Source organism: Myotis lucifugus, unplaced genomic scaffold (genome assembly GCF_000147115.1).
Source record: "Myotis lucifugus unplaced genomic scaffold, Myoluc2.0 scaffold_31, whole genome shotgun sequence".
Taxonomy (NCBI): domain Eukaryota; kingdom Metazoa; phylum Chordata; class Mammalia; order Chiroptera; family Vespertilionidae; genus Myotis; species Myotis lucifugus.
This window is the reverse complement of record NW_005871079.1, coordinates 6,924,175-6,941,996: the sequence shown is the minus strand read 5'-3', so window position 1 is coordinate 6,941,996 and position 17,822 is coordinate 6,924,175. Positions and strand designations below refer to the sequence as shown.

The following is a 17,822-nucleotide window of genomic DNA, read 5'->3' as shown; positions in this document are numbered from 1 at the left end:
GGGTGTGGCTAGCCTGAAAATGGCCCTCACCCCCTCACCCAGGCTGGCCAGGCACCCCAGGGGGGACCCCCACCCTGAAGGGGCTGTGGCCAGCCTGAAAACAGCCATCAGCCCCTCTCCCAGGCTGGCCACACCCTCAAGGGGTGAGGGTCCCTGCTTGGGGGCTTGACCAGCCTGCAAACAGCCGTCAGCCCTAGCTGGAGAACCACTGACTACAGAAAACCAAAGAGCTCAGTGTAAGATACACAAGCCTTGCTCCTCTCCACTTGATTGTTCCAAGGTGGGAATACTGGCCCAACATGGCCAAAACTGAAAGGTTTTCAACAGAAGCCAGAATTCTAGGTATTTTTAAATCTCAAAGCAGAGTTTTAAAATACTAGTATATAAGTGCCTTTCTTACATTATTTCTAGAGTATGACTATGATGAGGATGAGACAGTTGAGGGTTTTCAGTAACTTCTGAGCTGGATCATCTCCAACATAGGAACACACATTTTCATGGAAGTGTGTGTGTCTGAGATAGGTCACTTTTGAGTGCTGGCCAGAAGGGATAAGTGTAGAGCAAAATCGGTTTGAAATTATGGGGAAAAGCAGTAGCTCAGAGAAGGAATGAGGTAAACAATGTACTGCTTTTAGACTGATACGTGTATCTTTCATGAACTCTCCCTAGTTTCCTTTACTCAATAGTGGCTGCTCAAGTGTAGCCAGTTGTTAGAATTTTTATCATGGTGTTGCCGGGGAGCATCCACACCATGTCCTGGCTCTCCACGAGGAAATCAAATTCAGTACGGAGATGTGATATCCTTGCCCATCCTTCAGCCATCAGCACCATTTTCTGGCTATTTACCTGACAGATTAGATGTACCATCTACCAGAAATAAACATCTTTATAAAACCAGCAATTTTGAAGCATTTAACTCATTTGTACTAAGACTTCTGCTCTCTCTTTAATCATACACTATCAAATAAATGTCTGAGTCAATTCTCCAAAAATATTCTTTATAAAGAATCTTTAATAATAATACCACATTTATGACAAAACCAAGCAACAGAAAAGCAGAAAAGAATTTCTTAAGATGATATTCTCCCTTTTGCCTGACCAGTGTGGCTCAGTGGTTGAGCATTGACCTATGAACCAGAATTCAATTCTCAGTCAGGGCACATGCCAGGGTTGAGGCCTTGATCCCCAGTGGTGAAAGAGGGGTGTGCAGGAGGCAACCGATTGATAATTCTCTCTCATCATTGATGTTTCTATTTCTCTTTCCCTCTCTCTTCCTCTCTGAAATATATATATATATATATATATATATATATATATATATATATATTATGATATTCTTCCTTTTAGATTAAAACATTGGAAATATGCTGAATTTGTCAGGTCTACTAGGAATATAGTAATTAAGAATTATAGTTATTTTATTATGTATTAATAGTCATTAATTACAATATATTGTAATTAAGAATAGCAGTTCTTTTTCATTATAAGAAAAAGAATTCAGAGTTATTTAAGGGACATAATACCAAGTTGTAATCCAAAGAACTGGTCAGGCTTCTGGTAGAAGGGCATGTGGAAGAGGAAGGTCACCACTCGGGGCTCTTCCTCCTTGCTGCCCCAGAAATGTCTTCACTTTCAGAATATGCCTTGTGCCTGACTCATCTGAGTGCCTGGCTACTTGGTGAAGTTGCCAGGCCTACTGATTCCAAATCCATGAAAGTGGTGAAACTGTTTAGTGAGCAGCCTTTGGCTAAGAGGAAGGAGACATATGACTGGTATCCAAATCACAACACTTATTTTGTGCTCATGGGGATACTGTGTTTTTATGGCCTCTACAGAGATGAGCATCAGGACTTCAAGGATGAGCAGAGAAGTCTGAAGAAACTTCATGGAAAGGGGAAACCAAGGAAAGGAGAAGGAAAAATAGCAGCTAAAAAGAATTAGTGTTGATCAGTGTAGAGAGAAACTTCCTCCCCAGTAACTGAGAGCAGAGGCAAGAGTATTTATTCTCTTTCCCCATGTTGGACGAGTGTAGGCTTCCTGAGCTGAAGAGCATTTGGAGGAACACAAATGCTCCGTGTTGAAGTCTGAGCCAGTTAAAGTGACGGGTTTCTTGAACACATTCTAATTCTGCAAAGTTATTTTGGCCTTGGTTTTGTAATCTGAGGTTTACCACATTCCCTAAAGAAATGAATGCAGCCCAGCCAGTATGGCTCAGCGGTTGAGCATTGACCCAGGAAACAAGAGGTCATCAGTTGGATTTCTGGGTGTTGGCTCAATCTCCAGAGTGGGGCATGCAGGAGGCAGCCAATCGATGATGTTGCTCTCTCACTCGTCAGTGTTTTTCTCCCTCTCCCTTCCACTCTTTCTAAAAATAATTAAAAACATTTTTTAAATTAAAAAAAAAAGAACTGGTCAGAGGAAAGTGAATGCTTTGGATTTTTTGGATTTCAGGGTGACCAACTGAAACAAAACCTCCACCAGTCATTAACATCTTCCTTGTATTCCAGAAATCATTTCACTGACTTGGAATCCCTGAAGTCCAGTTTTGACAAGACTAACTCTCTAAAGTGTGAGAAGACGGTGATAGCGGAGTCTAGCAGTTTAAAAGTTATATGCTCGGGAAATATTTCAAAGAGTGTTAGACTGAATAAAGACGTCTACCGTCTTTATGATGCCAAAGAATCTAAACTTCACAACATGATATTTTTGATTGCCAAGGTGTGCATTTTGTAATTCAGTGACCAAAAATGGTTTCGGAAAGCTTCGCCCTCATAATTCCCCTTAGTAGATGGAGTTGTAAGCACAACTCTGGGGTAGAGAAAGTTTTGTTCAGCTCCCCCAGGCCAATATTTCTCTATATGTCACTTTCTTTACTCTCTACTACACCTTTAGGTGTCTTACATTCACTCCCAAATGCATTCTTAGGAAATTATCTGATATTTAACATTTAGGGTGTGTTTGAGTAAACATGTTGATGTATCAAGTAAACCTTTTCTCTAACTATGGAACAAATGAATACTTCTTGTTATAGAAATTTCAATCATCAGCTCTGAGATGAAGAAATAACCTGTCATGTAAGAAGAAATTGTCTTTGGCCCTCATAATCACAATACGTGGATGGCATGAAAAAGTTCCCAATGATAAAGAAACAATGGTCCTATTATGGTTGTGTCTATGTCAAACTCTTATGTGGCTTGGCTCAGCCTAGGAAGCATTCTGGGTTTATCAATAATATGGTTTAACCTGAACCCTTGTCTCTGAATGAAAGCAGGTATACACATGAAATCAAGATGACACTGGAATGCCCCTAAGGGTATTTAGGTATGTGGCCAATTACTCATGGAAACTTTGATTCCTATTGGCTAGCCACTATGTTTCATTCAATCCTCTTCTTTACCCTTATCTAAAGTTCTCAAGATTTTTTTTTGGAAATTTTCACCAGTGTTAAAAGTATTTCCAAAACTGTGCAGGAAAAGTTGACCAGTTGGGGATTGAGTTTTCACCCAGGATCAAGATAAACTAGCCCAATGAAGTAGAGTTAGGAATAGAGTGGGAGTAAAATAAAAGTTGCTCAAACATTACATCACACAGTTGCACCTTAGTCAAGGTCAAGGTTACAGATAATGTTTTGATTCATTTGCTATCCACCAGATCTGCATCAGCTTTGGAAAGAGGAGAACATGCCCAGTTTTTCCAACTCTAACAGCCATCACTCATGCATGGCTCTATCTAGTACAAGGGAAACATTCATTTACTGCTTGCCCTGAGGAACTCCAGAAGTGTGAATCATCCATAGTTGTCCTGCTCTTTGGCTCAACTTCAGGTACTGATACTATTGTTAAAGCTCTGCTATGCTCACCCGATATGTCACATTTTAGTATTTCATCTACTTCTACCACACTTAAAATGCACCCAATAGCCAACTGTTGGATATGTGATTCTAGGAACAACACTCTAGTCCTTAAATGATCCCTATGAGCCCACAGTTCATATGGCCTCTCTTTCCATGTTCTATAAAGGGAGGAGTTTGCAGGAATAAAGTACATGGTCACTTGAGCTTTTGTGAGGGTAAACAAAACAGACTTTAATGCCTTTGTTTTATAGTCATCTACTTCCCAAAAAGAAAAGAGTGACTCTATGTGATTTTTTTTATCCAAGTATCATTCTCCAAGACAACCCTCCCTCCCCGCAACTTCTTTCTAATGAAAGCACTCCTCAGTGATCTAGTATCATAAAAATATTCTCAGTCTAGGACTAGGTTATATTCCAAAGAGGCTATCTTATCTGTAAGATCTAAGGCAATTTCTTTGAGTACAAAGGCAACTTTTTATGTAGCTTAGGGCATTAACAAAATAATTTTAAATATTAATTTTTCATTGGTTATTCCATGAAGAGCCTGTCTTCCCCAGACAATCCTGATAGAGGCTGAAATTCAGGCTAGAAGTTAGCTATAAAGAAGAGATTTCCTTTCATGTTTATTTACATATACCACTAAACTGGACAACTCCAAAGCCACCATTTACATCATAATCCATGTGCATTGTCTTATATGGCAACCTTGTACGTGGATTTTTTTTTTGCAAAAGCAAGAGAAAACAATATAGTCACAAAGTATATGGGATGTGTGTGTATATGTATGTTGTATGCACTGGAGATGAGCTTTGAGGAAGACCAAAAAGGAAAACACAAGGTTGTTCACTAGAATACAAGTTCCATGATGGAGGAGCTTTTGTCTTTTGTATTCACTGATGAATCTTGAGCATTTAGACTTATTCTTACCACATAACAGACCCTCAATTAATATTTGTTGAATAAAAAAACCATTTATGTTTCATTCTCCATAATAAATAAATGAAAGTAATACTGCCCAGTTACCATATGAGTTTTGGAAAAAATCTAATTTACTCTATATTATCCTAGCAACAAAAGACATTTTGAAAAAAATAAATTTAATGTTGATAATAATTTATGAGGCTTTTAATTTATGTAGCTGCTAGCTACAATCCTAGGTGCTTTCCCATAATTTATTTAATTTGATTTTTCCAATATCTGTAATGGAAGAATAGTTATGCATGTTTTTACAGATAAGGAAACAATGCTAAAGAGACTTAGTTACTTGCTTAAGGTAATGTATAATAAATAGCAGAACAGGGATCTAAATATTGATTGGTCTTTTGATTTCAAGTCCAATGGTTTATTCACTCTGCTGAAACATATGTTTAATTTTTATGTAGAAACTAATTTATTGTGCTCTGTGGCATGCTTCATTACATTATATATTCCAAATTCATTTCCTGCATTGTAGTAAGAGAAACTCTTTATACCAGAGGAGAGGAAATCCTAAGGATGATTTTAGTCTTGGCCCTAAACTTTTCTACCTAATTCTTCTTCAATTCAATTGAAATGCATTGTTAGGCTGGAGTGACACATTTTAGATCTGCAGTCCCTAAGAATGTAAGGGAGATGTGGGGTCTGGGCCGGATGGTAGAGTGAGATGAGGTGAAGGGGGATTGACATGGACATTTTATTAAGTAATAAGGGTGCCAGGTTGTCAAAGGACCTCTCAGATCTAAGACTACTTTGAAGCAAATCTGTTTTTAATAATAACAGTTGGACATTAAAAATTCCTGATTTCATTCAGAAAAGAATGTGACCCATAATTGGAACTAGAGCAATTCTGAAACAGAAATCAGAGGAACAATAGTGATTTTGAAATATGATTATCTATGTGCTTCCCATTCAAGATATCAAACATGTTTGAGTCATTATAAAAAGTATAGAAAAATCCAATTAAAAAGGGAAACGCTAAGTTTTGTTTCCAAAACCTCATTATGATAGTTTAATATAAAACAAAGAATAACTATATACTTTGAATTTTCTGATGCTGGCAAAGTTACAAAGTAAATTTGAGCATTAGGACTCAGTATAAATGTTCCTCCACTGTGAGCATTTCTTGAAATACAGAGGTAACCTTAGAGGGTTTATCACCCTCACACACTCTATTTCCTTTAATCACTTATCTTATTGTCCTGTAATTATTGGTTTATTTCTCTTTCATTCATCATTAAATGTGTACTAAATGAATCAACGAGTCAGCACAAGGCAATAATGTAGCTGGAATATGTTGCTTTCTTAGAGAACTTTGATTTAATATTTGCTTAAGCCATGCTGTATCAGATTGTCTATATTATAAATATGTCTCATGGTTTCTCATAGATATTGTTTTCTAGGTTTCTTCCCATTCCTAAGGTTTAAAAATGATGATATTGTTTCTTCAGACCAAACCAAAAGGGGGATATTGCATTTTAAAACAGTAATAAGCAAAGGTCTTCTAGCCAAGTTGTTCCCAAACTTCGGTGTGTAACAGCATTATCTGGAGGGATAATAAAGAACACAGAGGAATAGACTGGTTGAAGAGGTGGGTCTGGTCTTTGCATTTTACCAAATTCCCAGGTGATTCTGATAACCAGCCAAGGTTTGGGAAAAAAGTCTTCTCCCTACTCCCAATACCTTGAACCAATAGGGACCCAACAAAGGAATGAAAGACACCCAGGGTAAGGAATAAACATTGCTACCTGACACATATATCATGGGTATTTCATATGTCCTGAGCCATCAAGAGCCAGTCAGACTTCTTTTGAGTTTGAAGAAAATACAAATTGTTTACAGGGCTTATTTTTTAGAGCTTTGTTTCCATAGACTCTTTTTCTTCGAATGAAATCTTATGTGGCATCTGGATAAGTAAAATCCAATAACACTGGAACTTTTCTGTTGGAAATGAATGTGGTCCAGAGTGAGGCAGGGCTTGGCCCTTAGTCTACTAACTGCCCCTTTGCTTTTTATAGTGGCTTTTAAGAACTTTCCATGGAATTCCTAGGGTGTGTTGGAGCACAATTTGAAAATGACCAATATAGTTTAAAAACTTTCCCCCATCATATCCTCCTGGATTCATTTTAGTGGATATAGTCAGTGCTGATGTGATAAATCATGAAAATCCAACTTATACCTGATTCTCACATTTAGGAAGGCACCTGCAAGCCAGGAAACGCATGCCAGATCTACTCAAAGAAAAGTCAAGATGAAATTCTTGGCTTAGGTTTGCCTCTGGACAGAAAAAAAAAAAAACCCATGAAGAACAACAGCATTGAACATGCCAGGCAGGCGAGTTTTCATCCTGCAGTTGCCAGTTTGGCTTCCTGTTCTCTTCCTCCAATTGCAGGAGATGTGTGTCTTTTTCAAGGGGAAAGGGAAGAGAAAAGGTTCCTGGTGTTATTCCATGTATGGTCATCTGCTTCCTTACCCTCAGAAAATGGTAGCCTGACCGTCTCATTGATTGGTGAGATTGCTTTGTTATTGCCTTATTTGATACAATCATTTTAACCAGAGGTTAAATTTTTCTTTGTATATGGATCTTAAAGACACTTTAAAAAAAAATTAGCCCTAGATGGTTGGCTCAGTGGATAGAGCATTGGCCAGCAAATTGAAGGGTCCTTGGTTCAATTCTGGTCAAGGACACATGTCCGGGTTGTGGGCTCCATCCTCAGTAGGGGGTGTGCAGGACGCAGCCGATCAATGATTCTCTCTCATCATTGATGTTTCTATCTTTCTCTCCCTCTCCCTTCCTCGCTGTAATCAATAAAAATTTATTTTAAAAAATTTAATTTAACAGTTTCAATTCCTTAGCAAACTGACTTTTGACTTTTAGAGGGGCAAGGGAATACCTGATAGTGGTTATTAATCAAACTGCATAAGCGATGGACACAGGAAAAAAATGCATGTTTCATATAGCTTCATCTACTTTATTTCAAAAGGGATCTGTCTGACATGAAAAAATGGAGAAATTATAATTTTTTTATTTTTAATGTACAAACCAAGATTCACCCATGTTGCAAAGGACCCTGATGGGACATACGTAGAAGCATGAAAGTAAGACAGAATGCTTCTTCAGTAAACCTGCAATACTCCTTTCATATCTGACACGACAATCTCCCTTTTACAATTATCTCATAGGATTAAGTCACTAGAGGATAAGCTCCTTAAATCTACTTTCCAGAAAACAATTATTAGAAGGTTCCAAAACAGATTCTTAATTCTTTCACTAGGGAGGCAGGAAGAAATTTTACTTTTCCTTTATCAGGAAAATCTCAGGATCCTCCTGGGAGAAAGACATGTGGATGATGTATTGGGATTTTTTATTTTATTCTTTATACTGCTTTATTGCCATTCCTAACGCAAAATTTGTTCAACTGTCTGAGCTTAACAGACATTTCTGGGAGAAAATTCTCTCTGGCCTCAATAAGAGCAGTGAAAGAGAAAAAGGCAAATTTCTTATTTGTATTAAAATATTCATCTATAATAGCAGGGTAAAACCTGCTATTTAGAAGTTGGCAGGAACAGATAACAAGATGTGGATTTAGCTCTTCTCTGTATTTATACCTGTATTTATGCATGTGGACCGTGGCCCGCATACGCGTTTTCACTGCAACGAGCAGTTTGTTGTCCATGTGAGGACACCGTTTCTGTGCTGGTGAGTGTATGCATTAGCCAATGTCCAAGTTTTACTTTCAGAGCAGCACCAACAATGTAGTCTTTAAATTCACAAGTGTCACAGACTTTCAGAAACTTCATCTTCTCTGGTTGCCACACCTACACTCACACACTTAAAAGGAGCTTAGAATTAACACTGGTATTTCCATCATGCCACACATTTGCTCCATTTTGTTTTTTTTGCTGCACAATATAAATACAAAAAGCAGTGGGCAATATATACAAAATAAATGTAATTCAGTTCAATATCAGACCAAATGATTTTTTATGTAAAAAGCATGAAAATAAAAAATGAACTCAGCTAAGTCAGAAGTTTTACTTTTTGCATAAGGATACTGATGAGAAAAAGTTTTTTTTACAGTGTGAGGAAATAATAAAAAATCAAATGGTTCCTTGTTTTGATTCAATTCCAAATTTTTAATGATCTGAGCATACTTCATGCAAAAGAAATCCTCAATGTTTATATCGGTTGAATTTTGCCTCATCTAGAATGTTAAATATAACTGAGTACCTTGGCAGTAATGGGAAAAGAGGATTATCCAGTCTCAAATTCTTGGAATATGGCCTAAACAATCAGTTGAGAAAACCTCATCTATCGTTGTCCGTGCTTACCACCTTCAGACATGGAAGGACCGAATGTAGTTAGTTCTATTGGGGTCTCAGTGTTTGTACCAATTTCTCTTCAAGGTGAGAATGTTAAAATATTATTTCGGGGAGGGAGGGTGTTAATCCTTACTGGAAGATATTTTTCCATGGATTTTTAGGGAGTGTGGAAGAGAGAAAGACAGAGGAACATCATTGTGAGAGGAACACATCGATTGGTTGCCTCCTGCATGAGCCCTGACCAGGGCCAGGGAGGAGCCCTGACCAGGACTGGGGAAGAGCTGGCAACCAAGGTACATGCCCTTGACTGGAATTGAACCCAGAACCTTTGGTCTGCAGGCCGATGCTCTATCCACTGAACCATACTGGCTAGTGCTGTTAAACCATTATTTATTGCCCTGCTAAAGGCCTCAGGAATCTGAAAGTATTTCCAGTTACATGGGGATAAGTTACAGGCATTTCCTAAATGCTAACTTCTCTGTTTGAAGCAGTGATAGAGAGAATGCCACATTCCTATGAAAATTGCCTACCCCGTGAGGAACAGAGAAAAACCTCTTTGAGGGAGCTGACATGCATTTTCTGGATCAGAGCATTAGGCACCTTGGCCCTGGTTTGGTCATTTTTGTAGTTTGGTCATTCATACACTGGCAACTCAGCTCAAATCCCAAATGATGTGGATTATACTGCTATCGCTATCTCTACCATCTCTCTATGCAGCTCTCTTTCTCTTTCTCCGCTTCCTCCTAGCAAAGATAAGTTTAAGAGGGTTTGATGGTTAATTTTATGTGTCAACTTGACCAGGCCACAGTATATCCAGGTATTTGGCCAAACATTATTTTAAGTGTTCCTGTGATGGTATTTCAGGATGAAATTTAAAAGGGGAGACTGGCCTCCATAATGTGGATGGGCCTCATCCAATCAGTTGAAGGACTCAATAGAACAAGAAAACCAGCTTCCCTCAAGCAAAAGAGAATTCTCCAGCAGATTGTCATGAACTTCATCTGTGGCACTGGCTTTCCTGGGCTCCCAGCCTGCCAACCCCTCTACAGATTTTGGACTTTCCAAGTCCCCATAATCATGTGAGCCAATTCCTTATATTAAGCACACCCTTCTTCTATATAAGTGTGTGTGTGTGTGTGTGTGTGTGCATGTGTGTAGTGCATGTCTCCTTAAATTAGGCAAATGCGGTTAGAATTATCCTTCACTAGCACTTTCTACAAATTCCTCAGAAAGCCCTTAAGGTCACCCTGCTTTCACGAAATTTGGTCGACATCTTACAATCATTACATTATTTTCATCATCTGATCTGAATCAGATTTCTTGCAAGGTATTTAGGTTTCTTGATTTTTAGAGTAAAACAAACAAGAGAATAAAAGACATTTTTAATTATGAGTTATCTCCAGTAAGGAGAGGACTGTGAATACCCCCCATTCCCCTATACACACAACCCAGTACCGGGACACGAATAGTTCCATGGGACAGTGCTCCACACCGAGCATACAATGGAAAAATAATTTCTTTCATCTGCATCAAAAGGACCAGGTTCCTGCTAAAACTTCTTCAGTTATTAAACACTCAGTATCCTCTTAATATAGAGCTTATACCAGATAGACATTATTATATCAAACTAGAGGCCTGGTGCATGAAATTAGTGTATAGGAGGGGGGTTCCCTCAGCCCGGCCTGCACCCTCTCGCAATCCAGGACCACTGGCTCCTAATTGCTCACTTGCCTGCCTGCCTGATCACTCCTAACTGTTCACCTGTCTGCATGCCTGATTGCCCCTAACCACTCGCCTGCCTGCCTGCCTGATCGCCCCTAACCACCTCTGCCTCAGCCCTCACTGCTGCAGCTTCACCTGGAAGGACATCCAGAATGATGTCCGGAAGGTCATTTGGCTGTCCAGTCTAATTAGTATATTATGCCTTTATTATTATAGATGAAAAAACATTTCAAATGTGATAAAGAACTATATAAATGTTGTTGTTGTTATTAAGATAATTGACCTTCAGGTTAGAAAATGATGCTGAAAGGAGTATTTTTTGTGTGCCCAAGTATAAAGACCAGTGCAGACTATAACCATAGGATACCTTTCTTTTCATTCCAGTTATATCTCCTTCTCCAACTTGTTGCTAGCTTTTCTATTTTTACTTCTTGGGCTCTTATAGCTTGCTCTCTCAGCCAGCCCCAGAATAGCTGGAGTGTCCATTGCTAAGAATTGTATTGGAGCAGCATTTTCCTTTCAGTCATGATGAACTGGGGAGCTGTTGGATGAATCATTCCTTGCCATTCAAGAATCATGAGAGAGAGAATGAGAGAGAAACTATCCAGAATAGGAACCTGAAATCACAATGATAAATAATAATAATAATAATAATAATAATAATAATAAAATGAAATTTGGGCGGCTTATTATAATTACTTTTCATCCTTAAGATAATCATGTTTCACATTCTTTTCTGATGTAGAAGTGATGGAAAAAGATAATACATTTCCTAGAGTGATTTTTTAGCTCATAACAAATTGGGTGGCCTCTGGTTGTCTTTGATACCCCATAAGAAGGATTTAGCAGCTGATTGTGAAAAAAAATCCTTATAATAGAGCTGAAATGACAGCTGGCTCCTGTCCTCAGCATCCAACTCTAAGAGAAGCTGAGAGAAACATTTTCCAGAAATAAAGCCTACCTTTCTGTAAGTCCTATGTCCGCCTGCATTTCCAGCAAGCCTGCTGACAGGCAGCCTGCTCTTTTCTCTCTCCTCAACCACATCAACTAGAGAGATTTTATGTTACTATTAAAAATTTTTATAAGAAAATGTAAAAACAAACAAACAAACAAACAAATCCACCACAACAGATTTGTTATTACCCATGTCCCTTGGAAGGACGATGAGCGAGGAAACACGTATAAAATGTTTAACTATAAAATAATTCCCCCCACCCTCTGAAATCTCCTTTAGGAAAAGCTACCCTCACTGATGCCATAAAATAACTTTATATTAGATTGCCTTGTTTCCTTTCTTTCTTTCTTTTTTCCTTTGGAGGGAAAAGAGGCTATTTTCTTCCGAATGGGACAAAGAAGGCTGTCATGTGGCTCCCGCTTGATGCTTTCCCCCGTTTTAATGAAACCCTCATCAGCGAATGTCCAGTCAACCAATTATTTGAGTCCAGCCTTTACATTAAAATATAGATTAAATACAAAGAGTTCGCTACACAAAAGGGAATTTGCCTGATTCCTCAATAAAAAAAGCCCCCATGTCATAAAAATATCCTTTCCTTAATCAAAATATCACCTGAATGAAGTCATCATGTTTAGCCTGATTGCATTTTCCTCATATATCTGCAGCTGCATTTGCCTCTCCATAAATGTCATTTGATTATGAGAAAATAAACAGGAAGGGACTCAAAGGGAGTCAGTACAGGGCCTGCTTGTTTACCTGTGGCAGCTTTCTTAGCTGAAGAACAAATGTCATGCAAATGGTGCACCAGCAATGAGCTGCCAATCACCCGGGCTTGGCATTCAAGATGATTTGCTAAATCATTTAAAGAGACATGCTTTACTAAATGAAAAAATATCAGAGGCAAGGGCCTGTGTTTAAACACGGGGCTGAGTTATTATCCCAGTAGGCTGGAATGAAATGAAGACATCTTCCAATTAAAGCTTGCAGATGAACCCAGACAAACCCCCCTTTTTTCATAAAGACAAGCAGATTATGATTGGGAAGGAACAGCGACAGAGGCTTTCATTACACGCTGATTATGGTGATAAAATTCCCAGCGCTGTGTGTCTGCGGGCCCAACTTCACATTTGAAGGTTTTTAATATAATTTCCTTAGGGTGAAATGCTGAAGATTTATTAAACTTTATGAAGGGCTTACAGATCCAATTTAAGAGGACATATCATAGGGCAAAACTGACAGACGATAAAATACATTCCAACTATAAGAGAAAGGAGAAAAAAAAAAGCAAGGAGAAAGTTGAGCCGTGAAACTGTTTTTAAACATTTTTTGTTGTTGGCGGTATTCAAGTGAAATCAATCATTTCCCCCACTGTTACAGCCTTGTTGCTTCACTGAAGTTTTCTGCATGCCTTTTACAGGAGGTAGGTATTCGGGCCACAGAAGGGATGCTTGGAGAGCTTACCTAATTTAAAGCACCAAAATAATTTTGAGGTCATTGAGGCATAAACACTCTCAACATTTAGAGTTTTTCTGCAATGAAGCTTGCATGATGCTCTTTATTCCAAGATACCACCATTTTGGCATTATGCTGATATGGATGTAGACCTGTTTGCTTTGACCATTTTCATACAAACAGACATTGTCAGGAACACAGGTTTAGCAACTTCTATTGGTTTTGCTTTTTCTTCAAAAGTTTCAAAACATTTGTAGAACTACTTCTCTTTAATTTTTAGCACGGTTTCTTGAGCCCGCACTCATGAATTTAGGCAGGATTTTTATATAGGGTAACAGTGTAGGATCAGGCTTCTAGTAGGGAGGACAGAAACGTTTTCTAGGTACTGACAAGGTTTCAATAACTGACAAGCATTGTTCATCACTCCAAACAAGGCACAGGTAAGAGCAACCACAGGGAACTGATGTCTTCTGTTGCCTTTATCTGGGAGGCCCCATCCCTGAAATTTGCCTAAATTGCTCTACAGATAAGATTTCTTGGTCCAGAGGTTTTTTTTTCTGGGACCTACCTTTCTTTTTCCCTCCCTCTCTTTCTTTCTCCCTCCTTCCTTCATTCCACCCTTCCTTTCTCTAGCTTTCGTAAGGTATAATTTACATAGCATAAAGCCTACCTGTTTTAAGTATATGATTTAATGCTATTAGTAAATTTACAGAGTTGCACAATACTCATCACAACCCAATTTTCGAACATCTTTATCATCACAAAAAGATCCCCCATGCCTGTTTGCAATCAATACCAGTTTCCACCCCGTAGCCTCAGGCAACCGCTAATCTGTTTTACTTCATATAAATGGAATTGTACAATACGTAGTTCTGCCCAGACCTTTTAACCATTTCAGGGCTAGACACGGATCCCACTCAGGAACTTTGCAGGGACTTAGTTTATACTCAAAGCATGCTGGAAAATAGCACAGGTTAAAGTAGGCCCAGACCTGTGGCTGTTTCATGGTAAATGACCTTCTTAAGTGGTCTTGATGAAACTAGAGAGGTGAGATTAAAGGCCCTTAGATTTTTTTTTTTGGGGGGGGGGAGCGGGGAGGGATTTTTGGTAGAATCAAAGAAAATTAATAGTTCTTGTAAAGAATCTATTCTATTTTATAAAAATATGCTGTTCCTCATTAAAAATAAAAGCTTTGTCTTCACTGATTTTTGCACCACACTCTCGCATGTCTCCTAGAACAAGGAGATAAATCCAGGAAGGAGGGGAATGAGACAGGAAACTAAATGCAGCAAATGAGCCTATTTTGGATCAGGGAAAATAAAATACTATAATAACCTAATTAGGGAGAATTAGTGAAATTCTCATATAGACAGCATATAGAAACTAGTATTATATAGATCCTGGATTTGATCATTGCACCGAGAATGTCTTTGTTCTTAAGAAAAATATGCCAAAGCATTTGGGGTAAAATGTCATATATAGATTGTATGTACACATATATATACATATATATATATACACATACATATATACTGTATATTTACATATTATATACATAATATGTATTATGTATATAATATGTAAATATACAATATATATATTTACATATATATTATTGGTGAAGGGTATAATGGGATATTCTTTGCTCTATTCTTGCAATTCTTCTGTAAATTTTACATTATTTCAAAAAAATAAGTTTAAAAATATGTAATGGTGTAGCTGTGGTAATAGTAGTTATAAAATGGAAAAAAATAAACCCTACCTATGTGTCTGCTCTTTCCTGGGGATGAAGTATTTAGAGCCCAGGCCATCAAGGAGATAATGATGATATTTATTGATAGCTCATTGCATGCCAGACATGGCTAAGTGTTTTGATTTTTTATCCCCTTCAAAACGAAAGGTAAGGGAATGAACTAGTTGAAAATCGCTTTGTGTTTAAGTAGAAGGGCAAAAAGAAGGCTGCCCCGTAACTTTCTTTATCACATCTTGACCACAGCACAAGCATCTAGAGGTCATGAGATATAAATTATGTCCAGTTTCCCGTGACAGGCTAGCGGGTGCTGGAGCTCAGCACTTGGCTCCCGACATCTAAGGGGATGCAATGAGCAGTATGGCTGCATCATCAAAAACTAAGAGCCATAAGGTGCTTCAAATGATGAAAATACACCCACATTTCAATGGATGCTTCAATGTGCCAGCTGTTACACAAAGCATGCATGTGCAATTGATGTTGGGGTGTGTGTGTGGGGGGGTGGTGACTGTGAATGTGCTATCTGTACAGATATATATTCTCATTAGTTCCTCACAACCATCTTTTCAGATTGATATTATGTATATTTTTTTGTTGCTCAAGGTCTCATGGCAAGTCAGTGACAACGAAAGACTCACAGGCAGGTCTGTCTGACATCATGAGTGGCTCCCCACCGCTTCTGCTCTGTCTGTCAGCCTATCCATCCAGGTAGGAGAAATGAAAATATGTCCTCTATGTGCTTGATAAGGATGGTAAGAGGATTTATGAAACAAATATATTATGATATGCTTCATAGAAAAAAGAAAATAAAGTTCCTTTTGCAGAACAACAAAGCACTGGGGACAGGACTGCATATTAAAGAAAACCCAGCTTCCAGTTGGCTGGCTGTGTCATTCTCATGTACACTAACTGCATATCCCACAGATCAATAATGGGTCGGAGACATGAAGACAGGAAATATTCCTTGTTACCGAATTATTACTAAGAGATGTATTTAACAATGCAATCACTTATTACTCATAATGGGTTCCTAAGAACAGATTAATTCAACTAATAATAGTGATATAATATAAACATGCATTTTATTGTATAACAAGTAATATTTATAATTATATGACACATAATAATGATTAATAGCAATGGAGATAACTTCTATTATTTCTTCAACAATTTATTTTCATCATTTTGCAAATATTTGACATGTGTGATTTATTCTTATTTTGTTGATTTTATATGCATTTTTTACCCTTGTTGCTGCCACATAAAAATAGGTTTACAGTTGTGAGTATGGATAACACAGAGTTTATTCCTGTATTTTTATTAATTATTATATTATTTTCCATACAAATCATTGTAAACCTACTTTTGCCCCATCCTGAATATTCTGTGGAAGAATGCGGCTCCAATTAGTATTGCTTCTCATTTCCTTATTCATGTCTAATTACATCTGGAAAGTGCTTCAAAAGCATCTCCTTGGTTATCAGCACTAACTTTTCTGCCCGCTCCACACTTTCCCTATTACTCTGTCCTGTGGTAGAACTGAAGACTAGGCAACAGTTAAGTTTGACAAATACATAGTTCTTTCAAAATTCTCTCATTTAATTTATATTTCTGAGGCATTGCACCTTTACTAGTAGGTACTTTGGGAACTGGCAACATTGTTATTGAACAACTGGATAAAAATATGAAACATTCCCCAAAGGCATGCTGGAAGCAAAAAGGACAGGTCAGCCTGCCTTTCCTTGAGCATCCAGACAATGCAGTTTCCCAGGCTGCAATTGTGCTGTGCAGCTAGAAACACATCTGAATCTCCTCCCTTAGCAGAAGTCCTTCCCAGATTGGGTGCTACACCACCTAGTGAATTACTGCACTCTCCCTTCCGGGGCCCTAAAGATCTCTACACTGCTTTTTATTACAATTAAGTTAAAATATGAAAGGCTCATCAGAACACAAGTGTTAAGTCTGTAATAATTTGGATTCCCAAGTATGAAATGTTAAACCATTGGCTAATGGAACTAAAAGAAATCTTTGAGATCATCTGAACTGACATCCAATATTCTAAGTGATGCACTGGTTTCCTCAGAGTTGGGAGTAAACTGAAGAAAAGAGCAGAAGAGAGGCGAAAGAAAAAATGTAAATGACAGAGAAAGGAGGTGAAGATGGAAAGCAATGGAAGAAGTTCATTTTATTTGGGGAATTGTAAAGTGACATTTAAATTCTGAGAGTGAGAAATAAAGTGGAATTGAAAGAGGATATTGAGAATTAGAGAAGTACCAAATAGAGTCTTTTGCCCTTTATGGATAAGTATGAATGAATTTTAAGAGACTCAACTCAAACAAATATTTATTGAAACCTATTATGTGCAAGGCATTTTGCCAGGTGCTGTATTATACCAAAATGAGTCAAACATCACTCCTGATTAGAAAAGAATCCAAATAATGGAGAGACAGAGAAATCTCCAACAAGGAGAGTTCATGTCAGTTAGGGGTGGAGAGAAAATAAAGATTTAATGGAAGATTGTATCTCTGGGCTAGAGCTAAAAAGACAAGTGAGATCACAATAGTTCAGGTGGCAGTCTGGAGGTATGGCTATTCTAGGTAGACTGAATGAGCAAGAGGACATTGATAGTGGGGTTAAGAATCTTCTAGAACCAACCCAAAGTCCAGTTAGGCTAGTATACAAATTTTATACTAACCAGTACATGGGAAATAAGGCTGCCATATGTTGAGAGAGTTTGTAGTATAGTTGGTGATGAAGAACACTGGGTATTGACTTTGGGTGTACAGTGAACTT

At 38.0% G+C, this 17,822-nt stretch overlaps 1 pseudogene; it reads left to right on the top strand.

Moving 5' to 3' along the window:
* Window positions 1-1,620: 1,620 nt before the first annotated feature.
* Window positions 1,621-1,941, top strand: LOC102436228 (annotated as a pseudogene).
* Window positions 1,942-17,822: the final 15,881 nt, after the last annotated feature.